This window comes from Diabrotica virgifera, chromosome 4 (genome assembly GCF_917563875.1).
Source record: "Diabrotica virgifera virgifera chromosome 4, PGI_DIABVI_V3a".
In the NCBI taxonomy this organism is placed as follows: domain Eukaryota; kingdom Metazoa; phylum Arthropoda; class Insecta; order Coleoptera; family Chrysomelidae; genus Diabrotica; species Diabrotica virgifera.
Genome location: NC_065446.1, coordinates 167,752,824 through 167,771,927, shown reverse-complemented (window position 1 = coordinate 167,771,927; position 19,104 = coordinate 167,752,824).

Below are 19,104 nucleotides of genomic sequence, written 5' to 3'. Positions count from 1 at the left end.
GTCTGCAAATGCTTCGATTCCTCTAAAACTAGTTGAGATATGCATATGATATTTGGTGGGTTTTAAGAGGTAATTATTACGAATTTTTGGCACGCAATTAAGAGTTTTGTGTCACTCGCCTTGACAAGTATCCCTTTAGTTTTTCAAACAGGGAGACCATGCTGCTTTTAAGTACTAATAGTAAAATCCATTAACAGCGACATTGTGTCGCATTACAAAAGTATATTTTAATCAATAACTGTGTAATTTTGAAGACTAGAATATGTCAACTATTGGACTAGTTTCAATTACTGCACATAATGTCACTGAAGCTGATCTGATTAGATCGAGAACATTCTGGTGTTTTTCTATAATCTATTTGGACGACTTGTTTAAAAGTTTTTTAATAAATTTTATACCATTATACAAACCGACGTTTTTAACTTCTTTGTAAGTTTTGTATTCACTATTGACGGGTATACAGGTAATGGTCTGAAATTTTTAAATAAATAAATTGTACGCCAAGAAGATATTTCAAATTACAAATCGTTTTTGAATTCCACGTGTAATTGCACCTGTTTCGTGCAAACAAATAAAACATCTTAATGCTTACAAATTATTCGACATCAGTTTCTAAATGACTGTATAGACTACTTTGTGCGCGTTGAAGTATTTTACATTTTGCATAAACGGCGGGTCATATAAAAAGAATGAAGGTCATTTTTTATCACAAATTGAACAAGGAATTAGGAAATGCGCGTATGCACGCCAGTGGTGAATATAAAATTCTAAATTGTATATCAAAACACGCGCACAATAAATTCGTCTTTATATTATCATGTAAAAATTTTTGGAATTAAATTAACTGAGACAAAAAGAAGAACGTATATAATTTATTTAATTCGAAATATATTTTACTGCTCTAAGAAAACAGAAAAAATGTTAATTTGAAAAATAAACATTGTTTTTCGCTTAAATTAAATGTTCCAACGGCTAAGACGCATGTGGGTGGGAGCTTTTTCCTGTTTTCGGACAACAGTGAAATGTATTTTGAATTAAATAAATTGTATAGATTCTTCTGTTTGTATCAATTAATTAAATTCAAAAAAAATTTGAGTACCCTGTATAAATAATTACAAGAATAAAAAACCGCTAAACGTCGTAAAAATGAGTGGCGCATACAATATTCCAGCTACAAAAGTTCTGATATGAATATTACGTGGCGCGAAAATGTATTTCCATTTTAATGCAAAACAAAATTTTAGTTTTATTTTAGAGGCTTTTTCCATAATATTTGCTAAATTTGAAGTAAACGCGCCACAAAAGAGTAACTTTGAAACAGTTTGAATTTTGAAACTCTTTTGTGGCGCGTTTACTTCAAATTTAGAAAATATTATGGAAAAATATTTTAAAATAAAAGTAGAATCTTGTTTTGCATCAAAATGAAAATACCTTTTGTAGATGGAATATTGTATGCGCCACTCATTTTTACTTTTTCTATAGACGCTATACAATGTGCAATTTCTCTGACTACTTACATACATTTAAAACGAAAAATTTCTCACGCAGTGAGAAAAGTCGGCCATTGCAGTGAGAAACATTTTTTCTCATGGGTTCTCTTACGGTTTTGCATACATGATCACCGTTTCCATGGTAACATTCACAATACAAACACAATTAATGTTGTCAAACAAAATGTGTAATTTACCTTTCAAAACTGTTCAAAAATAACTTTTAATTAGAATTTTAAATAAATAACATATATATATATTTTAAGAATATTAAATACCTACATGTATAATATGTATTTTGTTTCAATTTATACATATAATATACCTAAAAGCACCTAAATTATTTAATTTTGAAGTTTGAACTCTTGACAAAACCGCATCCATAGAAAAAGTACAGTGTACAACACGTGCGAAAATGACATATTTCTCCCTCGCTTGATTTGCGGCACTCCCCTCTTGCCCCAGCTCGTGCCAACTTCTGCACTCGTCAGAAATATGTCTTTTTTCTCACTTGTACAAATACACTATTATCCGTTTATTTTCTTGTTTTTAATTTTTCCTCAATGTTTAATTAATAAATAAACTAATTACAACATAACATATTTCGCATGTATTTGTAAAATCGTACAAGATTTATACTCGCGGGTCACCATTGACCCAACATACCTCACTTAAATGGTTAACTAAATCATCATACGAGTTGAGGGTTAATTTTTAGCCACATAGAACTTACAAAAATGAAAAAAAATAATTTTGGGAGTGAGGGAGGGTACCTTTTAATTTATTTATCAATTCCATAGTCCAAACAGTGGAAAGTTTGATGCGCCACTAAAAAGTGACAGCGTAAACAGCGTAAACAGCGTAAACAGCGTAAAGTTCACCAAATATAGCTGAAAGTGTGAAAACGCGTGACGATCATAATGGGTATTCTGTCTAAATCCTGACCCGTTGCTTAGTGGCGTATAATTTGGGTTGCCTATATAAACTTAAATCTACTGTTTCTATCGTAGGCAAGTAAGAAATTCAGGTATTCTTGCAAAACTAGTCATTTTCGTAATGACTTGGCCGGCAGCTTGTATAGGCGTTTGCAAAACTGCCGGACAGGGTAATTTAATTTTTAAACAGTGTTGCAATTTAGGCACAAATCAGTTTAGGTTATGTTGTTTATTTTTGATATTGTGTTATAGTTTTATTTTATTATTTATGCAAATTAGTGCAATGAACTCGTCGTATAGCTTTTCTCTTTTCCAATAAGTTCAGTAAAATAATGGTTAAACTCCAAAATATTTAATGAAATTAAAAAAGTTCTTTAATTAATTAAGTTAACATTTTTATAATAATATTTGTGCCTTACTATAAAATAAAAGTTTAAGAATCACTCGGTGTAATAATTTCATAGCATTAATTATTTAAATTTAATAAATTTTATAAACATAATCTAAATTGCAATGTTGTTTCAAAATAAAATTACCTACGCTTTGATAGAATTGTATTGTAAAAATGTTCACGTTTCCAGTGGTTTTGCAAATGCCTAAAAGTGTGAAGTCATTTTGTAAAAATGAAAATGTTATACAAACTGCCTAGTCATTACGAAAATGACTAGGCTTTTGCCAGAATGCCTGCATTTCATACTTGCCTACGACATTTCCTACTACTGTTTCCTGAACCTAACCTGAATTTCTACTGTTCACAATTCTGTGTTTGCTTTTGAGTAGGTATTTCATTTTCTTGACAACGAAAATGTTCGGTGTGGAAAGAATTAATAAGTGCGTGGAATGCGAAAAAGTGTATACACGTAAACATGATTTAAAAAGACATGTAAAAAGTTCGCATCCCGACAAATTGGATGTAACTGCCCCTTTAAAAGTGCTTAAAGGCAACGTCTATAAGTGCACACATTGTGATAGGCAATTTAGATATAAGTCAAATTTAAACGTTCATGTCAAAAAAAAGCACACAAATGTATCAGTTTCTGCTTCGGTTCCTACAGAAACTAAAACAATTTAACATAAATGTTCTCTGTGTAATTATCATTCAACTTAAAAAAAAGGACTTTATTAAACATTATGAAATTTCTCATAGCATTCCTATGCAATACGATACAATAGGAGTTTAGCCCATTTCGCGATTCAAGTTTATATAGGCAACACAAATTACACGCCGCTAAGCAACGGGTCAGAATCGAGAATCGAGTCATGATGCGCATTCGTCAAACGACGGACATCGCACTCGCACTGACGGTCCAGAGCGTTTGTATGTGCGTTCTCACTTCATTGTTAGCGCAGGCAATGGTAATTTCACACTTTCAGCTATATTTGGTGAACTGTACCGAACCTTGTCGCGATCAAGGTGCTACATCGAAGCGTTCCTTTATGATCGGTTTTTAAAACAAGAGGAGTAATTCAAATTTACCACGCCGTAATGCTTGTTTGTAATTGATCCAACCTCAGGAAAGTTTACTCCACTGTTTTGAAATTTTGACAGTAATGACATTTATAAAATTTTAACACTACTGGCATGTCATAGGTTAATTAAGTTATATCGGAGATTGTTTGTGTTTTCTGGGTTATTCCTTTAATTTTTAGATTTTAAGTCTACTTTTATACAGGGTGTTTCATAGGGAAACGGAAATACTTTAACTGTGAATAGAGGTCACCGAGGCGGTTCTAGGTATACTATATTTTTTGCCCTACCGACTTTTATAACCGAGTTACAGGGTGTTTTATCGATTTTGCCCATTCCTTTCTGGACCCATAACTTTAGAACCACCTTGTATATTCTTTTGATATTTAATACACATGTGTCTCATCTAAATCCCAAACGACCGACATACTAATCATAAGAAAAATCCAGGTCCGGATTAACAAAAAACTATAAAGTAATTGTGACCTTAAAACAACACCCTGTATATTGAAATTCTGAAAATCTGTTTGCATATTTGATAGGAGCACAAAAAACTAAGTCTAACCATTCGCTTCAATTTCTCGGCCAGACAATTTTATGACTTTAATTTTGAAATAATATTGAATTTTTTAAGAACTCTGACATTAAAAAGCATGTATTATTAACTTTTAATTATAAATTATTAGAGCTATTGAATAAATGCTCATTTTAAAATTAATCAATACTTATTTACCACATTGGAACGATCCAATTATTAATCACAAGAAAAATCCAGGTCCGGATTAACAAAAAAACATAAAGTAATTGTGATATCTTAAAACAACACCCTGTATATTGAAATTTTCAAAATTTGTTTGCACATTTGAAAAGACCACAAAAATATGAGTTTATCGGTTTGCTTTAGTTTTTTGTGAAAGAAATTTAATGACTTTAATTTTGAAATTAAATATATCGATACTTTTAAGAACACTGAAATTAAAAAGCAGATTTTTAAAGCATTTTTAACAATAAATTATTAAAATTATTAAATAAATACCCATTTTAAAAATAATCAATACTTATTTACAACATTCGAACGGTCCACTTACAAATCACAACAATAATCCAGGTCCGGCTTAACAAAACAATATAAAGTAATTGTAACCTTGAAACAACACCCTCTATATTGAAATTTTCAAAATCCGTTTGCACAGAGGTATGAAAAGAGCACAAAAAACGAAGTTTAATCGTTCGCTTCAATTTTTTGGCCAGACAATTTAATTAATTTAATTTAGAAATTATGTCGAAATTTTTAAGAACTCTGGGAACTCATAACAAAAACATCGATATAGTTTCAAAAGTAATGTCATTAAATTGTCTGCACAAAAAATTAAAGCGGGACATTAAACTTAGTTTTTCCTGCACTCTTCAGGAGTTTTATCAAGGGTACAATAAATTACTTTGTATTTTGTTGTTAATACGGACCTGGATTTTTCTTGTGATTAGTAAGTGAGTCCTTCTAACGCAGTAAATAATAACTGATTATTTTTAAAATTAGTGTTTATTCATTAACTTGATTTATTATTAAAAGTGCTTTTAAAAACATGCTTAATAATTTCAGGGTTCTTAAAGTTTTGAATATATTTAAGAGGATGGGTACGTATTTTCGGCTGCAATGCTATTCAAATGGGGATTCATTTTTTTCGAATCCTGAGAAAGCTAATAAGTATTTTTGAAAAATTTGAATGAAAGATTACGTTATTAGCGAGGGTCGAAAGTCCCTGAGAAATTCTATAATGTTTATTTTAATAAGTTACAGGGGTGAAAAACTCAGAGAAAATTTAGTGTGATTTTTAATTTCAAATATCTCATTCAAAATAAACTTTTTATTTATTCTAAGGGACTTTCGGCTCTCGGTAATAATTTAGACTTTCATTCTGCTTTTAAATTTTTCAAAAATATTTATTGGTTTTTTCAGGATTTGAAAAAAATTAACACAATGTCCGTGTTAATAGTTTCCAAATCTATCATTTCAGATAGATATATTAATATAATGTCAGTCAGACAGTGACAATTTAAATATTTGACATGGCATCGGGAATATTTTGAGTTATTGATTAAATAATATTAATATATAGTGTATTAGATAAATAATTGATATAAGACGTGAACTTAATAAAAAGGTATTTATTGTGTATTATTTGTGGAAGACCCAAGCAGAGAATACATCAGAATAATATATTCTGTGATCCAAATCAAAGTATTTTGTTGTTAAAGATGTTCAAATTTGTAAGTGTTCCATAGTAACAATATATTATTAAAAAATCACTTTAATAATTTTCCTCTTCTTTTCTCTATTGAGTATTAGTTTTCTCTGTACATATAAATTATTATTATTACAATCACTGAATACATAGTTAGTGAAACAATTATCACATTCATTAACTGAATTAATAATTTGCAATTACATATACCAATATAACAGTTATCCAAGAACATTCAAAAGCCATCTCTTTAAGTTAATGATGACATTTTCAAGTAGAATGACATTCTAGTAATGTTTACATATTCATACCAATGTGAATTTTAATACACGTAATTTGCCGTGTAAAGACAGAAAAAGTAGGGATAGCCGTAAAATATTTGCGAATTATGTACCGATAGACTTAATTTCAAAATTAAAGTTAATAAATTTTTGCACAAAAAATCAAAGTGAACCGATAAACGCGGATTTTTGTGGTCTTCTCAAATGTGCAAACAAATTTTGAAAATGTCAACATACAGGGTGTTGTTTCAAGGTCACAATTACGTTATGTTTTTTTGTTAATCCGGACCGGGATTTTTCTTGTGATTAATAATTGGGTCTTTCCAATGTGGTAAACAAGTATTGATTCATTTTAAAATGAGTACTTATTCAATAACTTTAATAATTTATAATTAAAAGTTAATAATACCTGCTTTTTAATCTTAAGTTCTTAAACAATTCAACATAATTTCAAAATTGTAGCGTTTAAAAAACCAGTGAAAATATGATCTTTAGATTTGTATAGATTTTACAATCTTTCTCTAAGAAGTCCAAATTTTTTTATTCAGTTTTTTACTTAAATTCAGATTGCAAGGAATTTTCTAAAACCGCACCTGTATACATCTACAAAGTATTGCGCACATTTCAATGTGTTACAAGATTCCTGTTTATTTGAGACGCAAAAACAGAATTTGTAAGAAGTTTTGACAAAAGTACAGTTCTAATGCGTAGATGAACTTTCTAGAAGAAATGTTGAAAATCAATTTGATTGGTTTGTTTGAATTTGGTACAAAGATCGAAGCTCGTAATTGGCTCTGAAGAACGGAAGCCGGAAATTGCGTAGTGACAGGATCAAGGAATTTTGGCAGGAGACGGAGAAGAAAGCAGGCATTCTTACAATGGTAGTGAATCAGTAAACATCGATAGTCAGTAACCGGCTTTTTTGTGACGCAAAAAGAATTTCCAAGTAAATGGGATCTATCAAAGTTCTTCTGTGTTGTTGTTAAGTAGGTGTACCATCAGTTTGATGGTGTAGCAGTTCCTTTTTTGATGGTAAAAGTGTAATATACGCTTTGTAAAAATACTGCGTATGTATTTATGAAAGCCGGCATAGTACTAATATCGTAGTGATGAATTAAACCCAAGCCTCCCGTCTCCTGGATTAGAAAACCTATTTCCCGAGGTAAATAAGCAAATTTCTTTTGTTTTATGGTATTTTCATGGTATAATGGTATATGGTGCAATCAGTAATTTTCCATTGACATTTTCCCCTTCGAGTGACGTATGAACTACGTACGTGCTGTCAAGTGTCATGTCAAGTTTCACAATGGTGAAGTTTTGAATTTTAAGGTATAGTGACTTTTAATAATTATAAAATTCTCAAACTAATAACGTTAATTTCTTTCAACTTAAAAAAATAAATCTTTTTGGAACTTAAAATACAAAAATGAAAAAGTAAATTGTTGAACAGAACAAAGAATAATTTTGCTTCCATCATTAAAATATTATTGTAAAGACATAATTGTAAGTTAATGTTAAAATCCTTTTTGAAACCTTTTGAAATAGTTAAAAATAAAAGATTTACGGAATGATATTTGACAGGTGACATAGTTGTTGTTATTTTCAATAATTAAGTACTACGAGGAGTAGTCAGTAATTCTTTAATGTAAACATTGTTCCCTGAATGAATATAAATTTTTGTTTTAATGCAAATGCTATAATATATGTCATAATTAGGTCAGTCAGTCAGTTATACAAGTCATAATTAAGTCATATATCAAATCCTCAATGCAATAATATTATTGTTTATCTTTTGGTGCACCATAACCTATGTTCAGAAAAGTAGATGTATTTTTTTACAGGTAATTTTTTATGTAATCTGAAAGTTTTGTTATCTCAAGGAATAATTTTTCAATAAATGCCATAACTGTGTATTTTGTCCTGTTTATTTACCGCTAACCTATTGGCAAAATTTTAACCACAAACTTTAAAAGCTTTTTAGAGTCAAATTTTAAGATGTTGGATGATCATAGAAAGTAAAACTCCTGGTAAGGCGCCCTAACAAAATATAGCCAGGATTTATATTTAACACCCCAGGATATCTGTAAGTACCCTTGTTTAAATTTTTGATAGTAGTAAATATTCCCTAATCCCTAACTTCTTCTTAACGAACTCACAACCTTAGCTCTCCAACCAAAACACGAGCCGCCGTAGCAAAGTAGTTTTTAGAAATATCCCCTAGTTTTCTCGACCCTTTTGTATTTAAGCAGTATCTAAATTTTCCAAGCTTTTATCTTCCCCCTTATTTCTAAGTGATACAAAATGGCGCCCAACGTGGGGCCAGTCTCTTTTCACCCCCCAGTCATATCGTTAAGTTGTTCCCAAGCAGTTTACATTTTTTTAGTTAGTCCCAACTGTTTTTCAACTTAATTTCCTCTCCTTGCCCCAGATTTGAGACCGATTCTACTATCACAACCAGTATCGCAACATAGTTTAGCCCAAGAGCCCCTACATTTTTTTAACGTTACGAAGTGGTATAAAATTTTCAATAGGATGTGTAAATATGTACTCATTGTAGTGTATTAACATTGTTTTTATGTATGTACTTATAGTAGATGTTAATACAGTACCCATGGTGAAAGCAATATTTAAATTTTTTTTAAAAAAAGTATTGATTGTATAGACAAGTAGTCTATATAAGTAACGTTGAACATTCCAATATTGAAACTATTGATAAAGTATAACATTTTAGTTGTATTTGTGCATTTATTCATAATTGATTAACAATTTTTTACAGAATAACTTGTTTTTGTGATTTTTTTTGTTCGTCATTTGAGTATATGTGTATAGTCTGTGTAGTTTCCGTTTGAGCTTTTACTCCCAATGTTGTCTAGTTGTCCCATTATTTTTTTTCTCAACTAATCTAGCTTTGTCAGTGTCATAAAGATACCAAAGGTTAGTTGGAGTCTGCCTGTGAAGTAGTTTGAGTGTATCCGTGAAGTAAAGTAGTTAGTCAGTCCAATTACTATTTGTCTTTCCCTTCTTGTACCAGAATAGATCACAAGTGTAATACTCGTGATAAAGGAAGTGTGCTTAGTTGTCTAGGAACACTCCCAATAGTTATCGGAACAAGAACCGTTGTTGGTGTTATCCCGTGTAAGCTCATTCGAGAAGCAAGTTTCAATATTGTTTGTGTTTGTCTATCCCTGTTTTGTCTGAAAATATTTGAGTCTGTTGTTTCCTGTTTGTTTTGTGTACCCTTGTGTTATTCCCTGTTAGTCCGTGTCAGTGATGGAGTGTGAATTTTTTGACGAATAGTTTATTGACCCCTCTTTTGTTTATTGAGTGATTGCAGACCAAGAGCAGAAGTTGCAACAAAATCAGTGAGGTTAGGATCTGGCTGCGTGAGAGTGCAAGTGAGGTTTGTGTTCGTTTGATAAATAGAAACGGTTTTTTGTCCGAAAGTCATACTTTCTACTATTCCCATTGGTCTTTCCCCTGTGTGTTGTTTTCACCCCAGTTTTAAAAATGAAGTCTACCCAAGTTAATGATCTGAAAACCGATGAGTTATCTTATGAACTTTTCATAAGAGGTTTTAATGTCCAAAATAAGACTGTTGAAGAAAAACGTAAGTTGTTGAGAGGTCAGTTAAGTAAAGAGACCATCTCATCTTCCATTGATTTGACTAAAAATGTAGTCGATCCTGATCAAGAGTTGCCTACAATCCAGTCAATATTAGCAGATTTGCAAAGTATTGCGCGGGCAATGAGTGCACAGTCATCAAAGGCTGACTTTGCTCGTTTCAAAACAAGGTCCAGTCATCTGGATTTCAGATTGGAAAATTTCCCTGATAATGTAGAAGAAGCTATAAAAGAAGTTATTGACAACTATAAGATGGATTTATTGATGTTGACTGGAGATGTCTTAGAAAAGGAAGAGACATCTGACAATGTGTCCGTCCCATCGACTAGTGGTACAACTTCAGTCCCCGTTGCCCCTATTAGTTCAGTTTCAGCCCCTATTATACAAATTTCAACTCCTGTTAGAGTTTCTGATTTAAATATCAAATTTAATGGTGAGAGTAAAGCCCTTCCCACATTTTTAGAAAAAGTAAGAGATTCTGCTAGATCCAGAAATATTTCTGATGATGTCCTGTTTAGATCAGCTTTTGAGTTATTCGACGGAAACGCTGCTATTTGGTATAGGAGTGTTGGAAATACAGTTAACAGTTGGAATGAGTTGGTAACCCTTCTCAAAACTGCTTTCCTACCCCCAGATTATAATGATAATCTCCTTGATGAAATTAAAGGTCGAAAACAAAAAAAGTCTGAGTCAATCACTATTTATTCCGCAATCATGGAGAATCTCTTTAAACGTTTAGAAGAGTACCCGTCTGAAGCCCAACGAGTAAAGATTTTAAGAAAAAATATTTTGGTGGATTATATTCCACTCGTAGCCCTTCAAGATTTTCCCACTGTCGAAATGTTAGTCATAACTGTTAAACGTTTGGAGCAAAATGTTTTGCCCCTGCTTCAAACTACAAAAGGTCTTGCTGGTATTTCATTAGAGGATTCAGAAAAACCCCAAGAGAAGCTTCAGGTACTTGATAAACAAGACAAGCCTGATAACCCCAAAGGAGACAAACGAGAAAAGCAAGATCGTCCCTTTAAGAAATCCAAGTCTACGCAGAGAAATGAGAGACCCAATCCTCCAGTAGATACTGATGAAAGACATCAGTCTTCTTCTTCTTATCCACCAGAAAGACATCAGTCTTCTTCTTCTTATCCACCCCACAGAAATCAGTCTTCTTATCCACCTCCGTTGATGCAATCCCCTCCCTATCAACCGTATGGAAATCAGTCTTCTTATCAACCTCATTCAATGCAACCCCCTCCACAACCCTACCAAACACATGACAACCCTAGAAAAATTATTTTTTGTTTTACTTGTGGTAAGCCCAACCACATTTCTCGCAATTGTACAAACAGAGAAATGTCTTGTTCTCGTTGTGGTAATAAAGGAGTGAGAACGTCCTCCTGTATGTGTCAAAAAAAACTAGGTAGTGTGCAGCCAGTCGGCAGTTGCACTCCATATAGAGTTAAGCCCGACAAATTCCCCCAAAACATACTTAACCCTCTTTTTGAAAAGAAAGGTTGCGACAGTCGTCCTCATGTTAGTATTTCTATCTTTTCTAAAAACTTTGTCGCCCTCTTAGACAGTGGTTGCACCACATCCGTAGTAGGTGCCGCTGGAGTTAAATTTTTGGATTCCCAAGGAATTAAATATAATTCTACTCCCTGTAAACACGTCTGCTTAGCAGATGGTTCTCAAAAATCAGTTGTTGGTACTATTGATCTTCCAATTGAGGCTGATGGTGTTTCCCAAGTAGTGAAATTTCTTGTCGTACCCTCCGTTCCCCATAGTTTTATTTTGGGAAGTAACTTTATGCATAAATTTTCAGTGTTGTTGAATTTTAGAGATGGAACATGGCATTCTTCCCAAAAGGAAGAGAAAACAGAAACTTTGTATTCTGTAGACTCATTTTCTCCCACTGAAAAAAATTTAGTAGATTCCACAGTCGCTTCTTTTGAGGAAATTTCTAGTTCCAAGTACATTGGAAGAACCAATAAAATTGAAATGGTTATTGACACTGGTGATGCAAAGCCATTTAAGAAAAGACAATATCCTTTATCCCCTTATATGAACAAAATACTACATGAAGAGTTAGATGAAATGTTACGATTAGGAGTAATCGAACCAGCCCAATCGCCATGGTCAAGTGCCATATTATTAGTCAAGAAAAAGTCAGGTGAATATAGGTTCTGTTTTGATGGTCGTTCATTGAATGAAGTCACTGTTCATGATACTTATCCTTTACCCCAAATAGACAGAATTCTTTCGTTACTTAGAGGAGCTAAATGCATTAGTTCCATTGACTTAAGAAAAGCTTTTTGGCAAATCCCGCTGCATCCTGACTCTAGGAAAAAGACAGCCTTTAATGTTTCTGGTAGAGGTTCCTTTCAATTCACTTCTGTTCCTTTTGGTTTGTGTAATAGTGCACAGATCAACAAAGACTTGTTGATGCTATCTTTGGCCCTGAATTTGAACCCTATATATTCTGTTATTTAGATGATATCATAGTGTGTACCCCATCTTTTGAAGAACATATCCGATTGTTGAAAATTATAAGAGATAAACTGAAAGAAGCAAACTTGACCATTAACATCGATAAGTGTGATTTTTTTAAATCTGAATTGAAGTATCTTGGTTATGTAGTTGGTAACAATTCCCTTAAAGCAGATCCTGAAAAAATCTTAGCTATGGTTAATTATCCCAGGCCATCTAATTCTACTGAAATTAAAAGATTTATAGGTATGTGTTCCTGGTATCGTCGTTTCATTAGAGATTTTTCCAGTTTAGCCTCCCCTATTAATGACCTCCTTAAAGGTCATAGAAAGAAAAAACCACCAGTAGTTTGGACTAGTGAAGCTGAAAAAGCTTTTTTGAAAATTAAAGAACTCCTAATTTCTGCCCCTATCTTAGCCCAACCCAATTTCGAACTTCCCTTTGTTGTGCAATGTGATGCATCTGACACTGGTCTTGGTGGTGTCTTGACTCAAACTATTGATGGTGAAGAAAAAGTTATAGCTTATGCAAGTAGGTCCCTTTCCCGAGCTGAAAGAAATTATTCAGTTACAGAGCGAGAATGTCTCGCAGTGATCTTCGCTATCGAGAAATTTCGAGGTTATATTGAAGGAGTTAAGTTTTCGGTCATTACTGACCACCATTCACTTCTCTGGTTGAATAAACTGTCCAATCCTACAGGCAAATTAGCCAGGTGGGCTATGCGCCTAAGACAACATACCTTCGATTTGATTCATAGAAAAGGAACATCCCATTTAGTCCCTGATGCTTTATCTCGAGCTCATACCAATGATACACCCAAAGATGCCCAAAAAGTTGATTATCTAGAAATAGATCTTGACAGAATAGACCCTTGGTTCGATGATTTAAGATCAAAGATACTCCGTTCCCCTGGTGATTTTCCACAATGGAAAGTGGAAAATGATTTCATTTACAAGTATGCCCCATCCCCCAGTTCTTTCAAGACTAATGATATTGAATGGAAAATTTTAGTTCCCAAACCCCAAAGATTAGAAGCAATGCAATCTTGTCATGAGCCACCTACGTGTGCTCACTTTGGATTCTATAAAACTTTGTCCCGTATTCAAGAAAGGTACTATTGGCCCAAAATGCGTTGTGATGTGCTTAAGTTTGTCAGATCATGTAAAGTTTGTGGTGCTCAGAAAACACCAAATCATGCTCCTTTAGGTAAAATGGGTAAGCAGAGAGAAGCCCAATTCCCCTGGCAAATAGTTGCCATTGATCTGATAGGTCCCTTTGTTCGTTCTAAAAAAGGTTATACATGGTTATTAGTGGTTGCTGATTGGTTTAGTAAATATACCTTAGTCCATCCTTTGAGGAAGGCTACGGCTAAGAGTATTACTGAATTTTTGGAAGATAGTGTCTTCCTGATGTTTGGTGTTCCCCAGTATGTGATTTGTGATAATGCCTCAAATCTGAACAACCCTCTTCTAATTAATCTCTGTAGTAGGTATAATGTTCAGAAAGTATGGTTTAGCCCCGTGTATGCACCACAATGTAATTTTGTGGAGAGAAATAATAAAACCATTGGAACAGCAATCCGAATGTATATAAAAGACCACGTAGACTGGGACAAGAATTTAGCAAAGATCAGACAAGCTATTAATACCGCAAAGCACGAAGTAACTGGATACACCCCAGCTTTCCTTAATTATGGCCGTCATGTTCCCCTGAATGGAAACTACTATGGTGTTGATCAAAACGATCAACGGAAGCAAGATCTAGAAATTATTCCTGGTAACCGTGATATGTATGCTTCAGAAGTAAAAGGATTAAGTCAAGTCTTCGAAAAGGTCAGGGCTAATCCTCGAAAAGGATATGAACGTAACGCTAGAAGTTACAACTTACGAAGAAGAGAAGTCCAATTCCAAGTAGGAGATAGAGTATGGAAAATGAATAAAGTCCTGTCTAATGCTGCTAACAAGTTTATGTCTAAACTAGCACCGAGGTACATTGAAGCTACAGTCCGTGAAAAGTTGTCACCAGTGGTGTATCGTCTATCTGATTTAAATGGTTCTGATCTTGGTAAATGGCATGTTAAAGACTTAAAACCTTTTGTATGTGATGAAGATAATATGTCATCCCCTTAGTCCTGATCCCCTATTCCCTGTTCCCCCTGTATTGTTCTTCAGTTCCCTTAGTCTTGATAAGAAGTTGATATTCTCTTTGATTTTGGTATGTCGTCTTTTGGTCCCTGTTGTTGTCGTATACCCCCTTGTATGAATTTGTTGTGATTTGGCCCTTGTTGTTGTTGTATTCCCCTTTGTTAGTCTTCTTTTATTTTAGTCTAGTTGTTGAAGTGAGTATATTCCCTGTGAGACGTTTAACATAAAGTTACCGATCTCGACTTGAGACAAATGTTAAGATTACGTTGTCTCATTGAGGTATTTAGAATGGAGATTCTAATTCCTCATTTTTGCTGAACCGTTGCCAACAAAATTCCCTGAAACTCGCTAGGCGTTTAGTGGAGTTTAGGCAGATGCCTATCTGCTGAGCCTAGAGCTCAAATGATTTTTTTAGTTCTCGAAAACCGCTCGCGGTTAGGCAACGAGGTGACAAGGCTGTGCCTGCCCTGATATTTCACTTGTGTTACTGTTGTGGATGTCAGCGAGGTCCACACAGGGCACAATGTTAGCTTCTTCCCCAAGGCACAGAAACTCTTGTCACCTACAGTTCATTTTAGAGTCATTACACATTTCAGTCTACTCGGCTTTAAAGAGTCTGGCGATCGATGGTACGCTAGCCCAATCCCTAACGTTTGTTTGTTTAATTTAATCCCCACTAGCCATCATCTAAAAAAAATTTGATGTGATTGTTTAGCCTCACTCAAGGAGTCATGGTTGATTTTTGTTTGGTTTATCGAAAACTGGATAGCTATCCGAGCTTTCTCTTTTCGGAGGAGGCTGTGTAGCGTTTAAAAAACCAGTGAAAATATGATCTTTAGATTTGTATAGATTTTACAATCTTTCTCTAAGAAGTCCAAATTTTTTTATTCAGTTTTTTACTTAAATTCAGATTGCAAGGAATTTTCTAAAACCGCACCTGTATACATCTACAAAGTATTGCGCACATTTCAATGTGTTACAAGATTCCTGTTTATTTGAGACGCAAAAACAGAATTTGTAAGAAGTTTTGACAAAAGTACAGTTCTAATGCGTAGATGAACTTTCTAGAAGAAATGTTGAAAATCAATTTGATTGGTTTGTTTGAATTTGGTACAAAGATCGAAGCTCGTAATTGGCTCTGAAGAACGGAAGCCGGAAATTGCGTAGTGACAGGATCAAGGAATTTTGGCAGGAGACGGAGAAGAAAGCAGGCATTCTTACAATGGTAGTGAATCAGTAAACATCGATAGTCAGTAACCGGCTTTTTTGTGACGCAAAAAGAATTTCCAAGTAAATGGGATCTATCAAAGTTCTTCTGTGTTGTTGTTAAGTAGGTGTACCATCAGTTTGATGGTGTAGCAGTTCCTTTTTTGATGGTAAAAGTGTAATATACGCTTTGTAAAAATACTGCGTATGTATTTATGAAAGCCGGCATAGTACTAATATCGTAGTGATGAATTAAACCCAAGCCTCCCGTCTCCTGGATTAGAAAACCTATTTCCCGAGGTAAATAAGCAAATTTCTTTTGTTTTATGGTATTTTCATGGTATAATGGTATATGGTGCAATCAGTAATTTTCCATTGACATTTTCCCCTTCGAGTGACGTATGAACTACGTACGTGCTGTCAAGTGTCATGTCAAGTTTCACAATGGTGAAGTTTTGAATTTTAAGGTATAGTGACTTTTAATAATTATAAAATTCTCAAACTAATAACGTTAATTTCTTTCAACTTAAAAAAATAAATCTTTTTGGAACTTAAAATACAAAAATGAAAAAGTAAATTGTTGAACAGAACAAAGAATAATTTTGCTTCCATCATTAAAATATTATTGTAAAGACATAATTGTAAGTTAATGTTAAAATCCTTTTTGAAACCTTTTGAAATAGTTAAAAATAAAAGATTTACGGAATGATATTTGACAGGTGACATAGTTGTTGTTATTTTCAATAATTAAGTACTACGAGGAGTAGTCAGTAATTCTTTAATGTAAACATTGTTCCCTGAATGAATATAAATTTTTGTTTTAATGCAAATGCTATAATATATGTCATAATTAGGTCAGTCAGTCAGTTATACAAGTCATAATTAAGTCATATATCAAATCCTCAATGCAATAATATTATTGTTTATCTTTTGGTGCACCATAACCTATGTTCAGAAAAGTAGATGTATTTTTTTACAGGTAATTTTTTATGTAATCTGAAAGTTTTGTTATCTCAAGGAATAATTTTTCAATAAATGCCATAACTGTGTATTTTGTCCTGTTTATTTACCGCTAACCTATTGGCAAAATTTTAACCACAAACTTTAAAAGCTTTTTAGAGTCAAATTTTAAGATGTTGGATGATCATAGAAAGTAAAACTCCTGGTAAGGCGCCCTAACAAAATATAGCCAGGATTTATATTTAACACCCCAGGATATCTGTAAGTACCCTTGTTTAAATTTTTGATAGTAGTAAATATTCCCTAATCCCTAACTTCTTCTTAACGAACTCACAACCTTAGCTCTCCAACCAAAACACGAGCCGCCGTAGCAAAGTAGTTTTTAGAAATATCCCCTAGTTTTCTCGACCCTTTTGTATTTAAGCAGTATCTAAATTTTCCAAGCTTTTATCTTCCCCCTTATTTCTAAGTGATACAAAATTAAAGTCAAAAAATTATCTGGCCGAAAAATCGAGGCGAACCATTAGACTTAGTTTTTGTGCTCTTTTTAAATATGCAAACAGATTTTCAAAATTTCAATATACAGGGTGTTGTTTTAAGGTCAAAAATTCTTTATAAATTTTGTTTAATCCGGACCTGGATTTTTCTTGTGCTTAGTATGTCGCTCGTTTGAGTTTTGAATTAAACATATGTACACCAAAATATTAAAAAAATATACAGTGTGGTTCTAAAGTTATGGCTTAGGAAAGAAATGAGCAAAATCGATAAAACACCCTGGAACTCGGATATAAAAGTCGGTAGGGCAAAAAATTTAGTACACCTAGAACGGCCTCGGTGATCTCTATTCACCATTGAAGTATTTCCGTTTCCCAATGAAACACCCTGTATAAAAAAACAGTTGTTTTTAGAACTGTTTAGCGACATATTACTTTAAATCGCCGGTCCGGAATAAGAACGACGTAACTGAAAGACGGCAAATTTCTCAGTAGAACAATAAACGGCTTTTAAATGTTTAAAATAGGGATTAAATGAGAACTAATCGCCCAGGAGCATCGGTATGGCGTTTATTCTTGCAATGATGCGTTTTATTTTTATCCCTATTGTTTCGAATTTTATTATCTTAATTTAATCACCCCATTTTCAAACCTTTTTACAGTTGCGTCGTTCTTCATCTAAAAATATTAAAATATTTAAAATAGTGATTAAATAAAGACAACAGAAACCAGGTTCTGGCCTTTGCGAACGATGCACAGTGGTGAAATTCGCTGAAAACCTGGCCAAAATGTAAAAATCTAAGTTTATAGGTATACCCTGAGAAATTTTATATGAACCTGCTCTGTAGGTTTTTGATAATCATAAACGGCCCTTAAGGGTAGAACAATACAAGGATATCATGCGTAGGCGCCCATATAAAATTTTTTTAGGGGAGGGGCCAGACGTGAAGATTTTTCACATTATATTTTGTATACTTTGGATGACAAAATATTATAAAAATAAAAATCATAAAATTCTAGAGCGCCAAGCCACTGGATGGGGCCCAGTGGGGCTTGGTACAATGGCTTGGGGCCCAAGCAAGCAATTTTAGTTTCCGCGGATAAGTAATTAGAGGATAAAAGGCTTAGAGCGCTTAACGCTGGCCTAGTTTTGCATTCGATTAGGGTACCACATTGGAATCTTATTACCCAGGGTTCCATTGTGAAGAGCATTTGGCAACGATAGTTGTGCCCCCATCGCGCATCAGCGTGCTATGGGGGGGGGGGAAGGGATGGCCAGGGGCATTGGAGCGAGGTGGGGTGATCCCTGTTTTAGACTTGGGTCAAAATAGCTCACCTCAATGAATTTGTTACACCCGAATGTACTCTTTCGAAAGGGTGGACATCTCCCACAGGTCGGGTTGAATCAAATTGCTTGCTTGCTTGCAAAATATTATAGTTTAAAGCAACAGAAAAGCTAGGGGGCGTGGCCATGCCCATGGGCATGGGCGCCTATGAGATCATATATTTACAAATATTAGGGTATAGAAAATCTAATGCTCACAATTTTATTGAAGGTTTTTATTTAAACAGTTTTCGGCCCCGTTTGCCCGAAAACTGTTTAAATAAAAACCTTCAATACGATTGTGAGCATTAGACTTTCTATACCCTAACATTTACACAATGTGTTCATATCAGCAACTTGTTCATCATCATATATTTATATTGGTGTAAAATTGTGATTGAACGACAGCGGACCAAATAAAAATTAAGTGTGTTACACAATAATATTGGGTCAT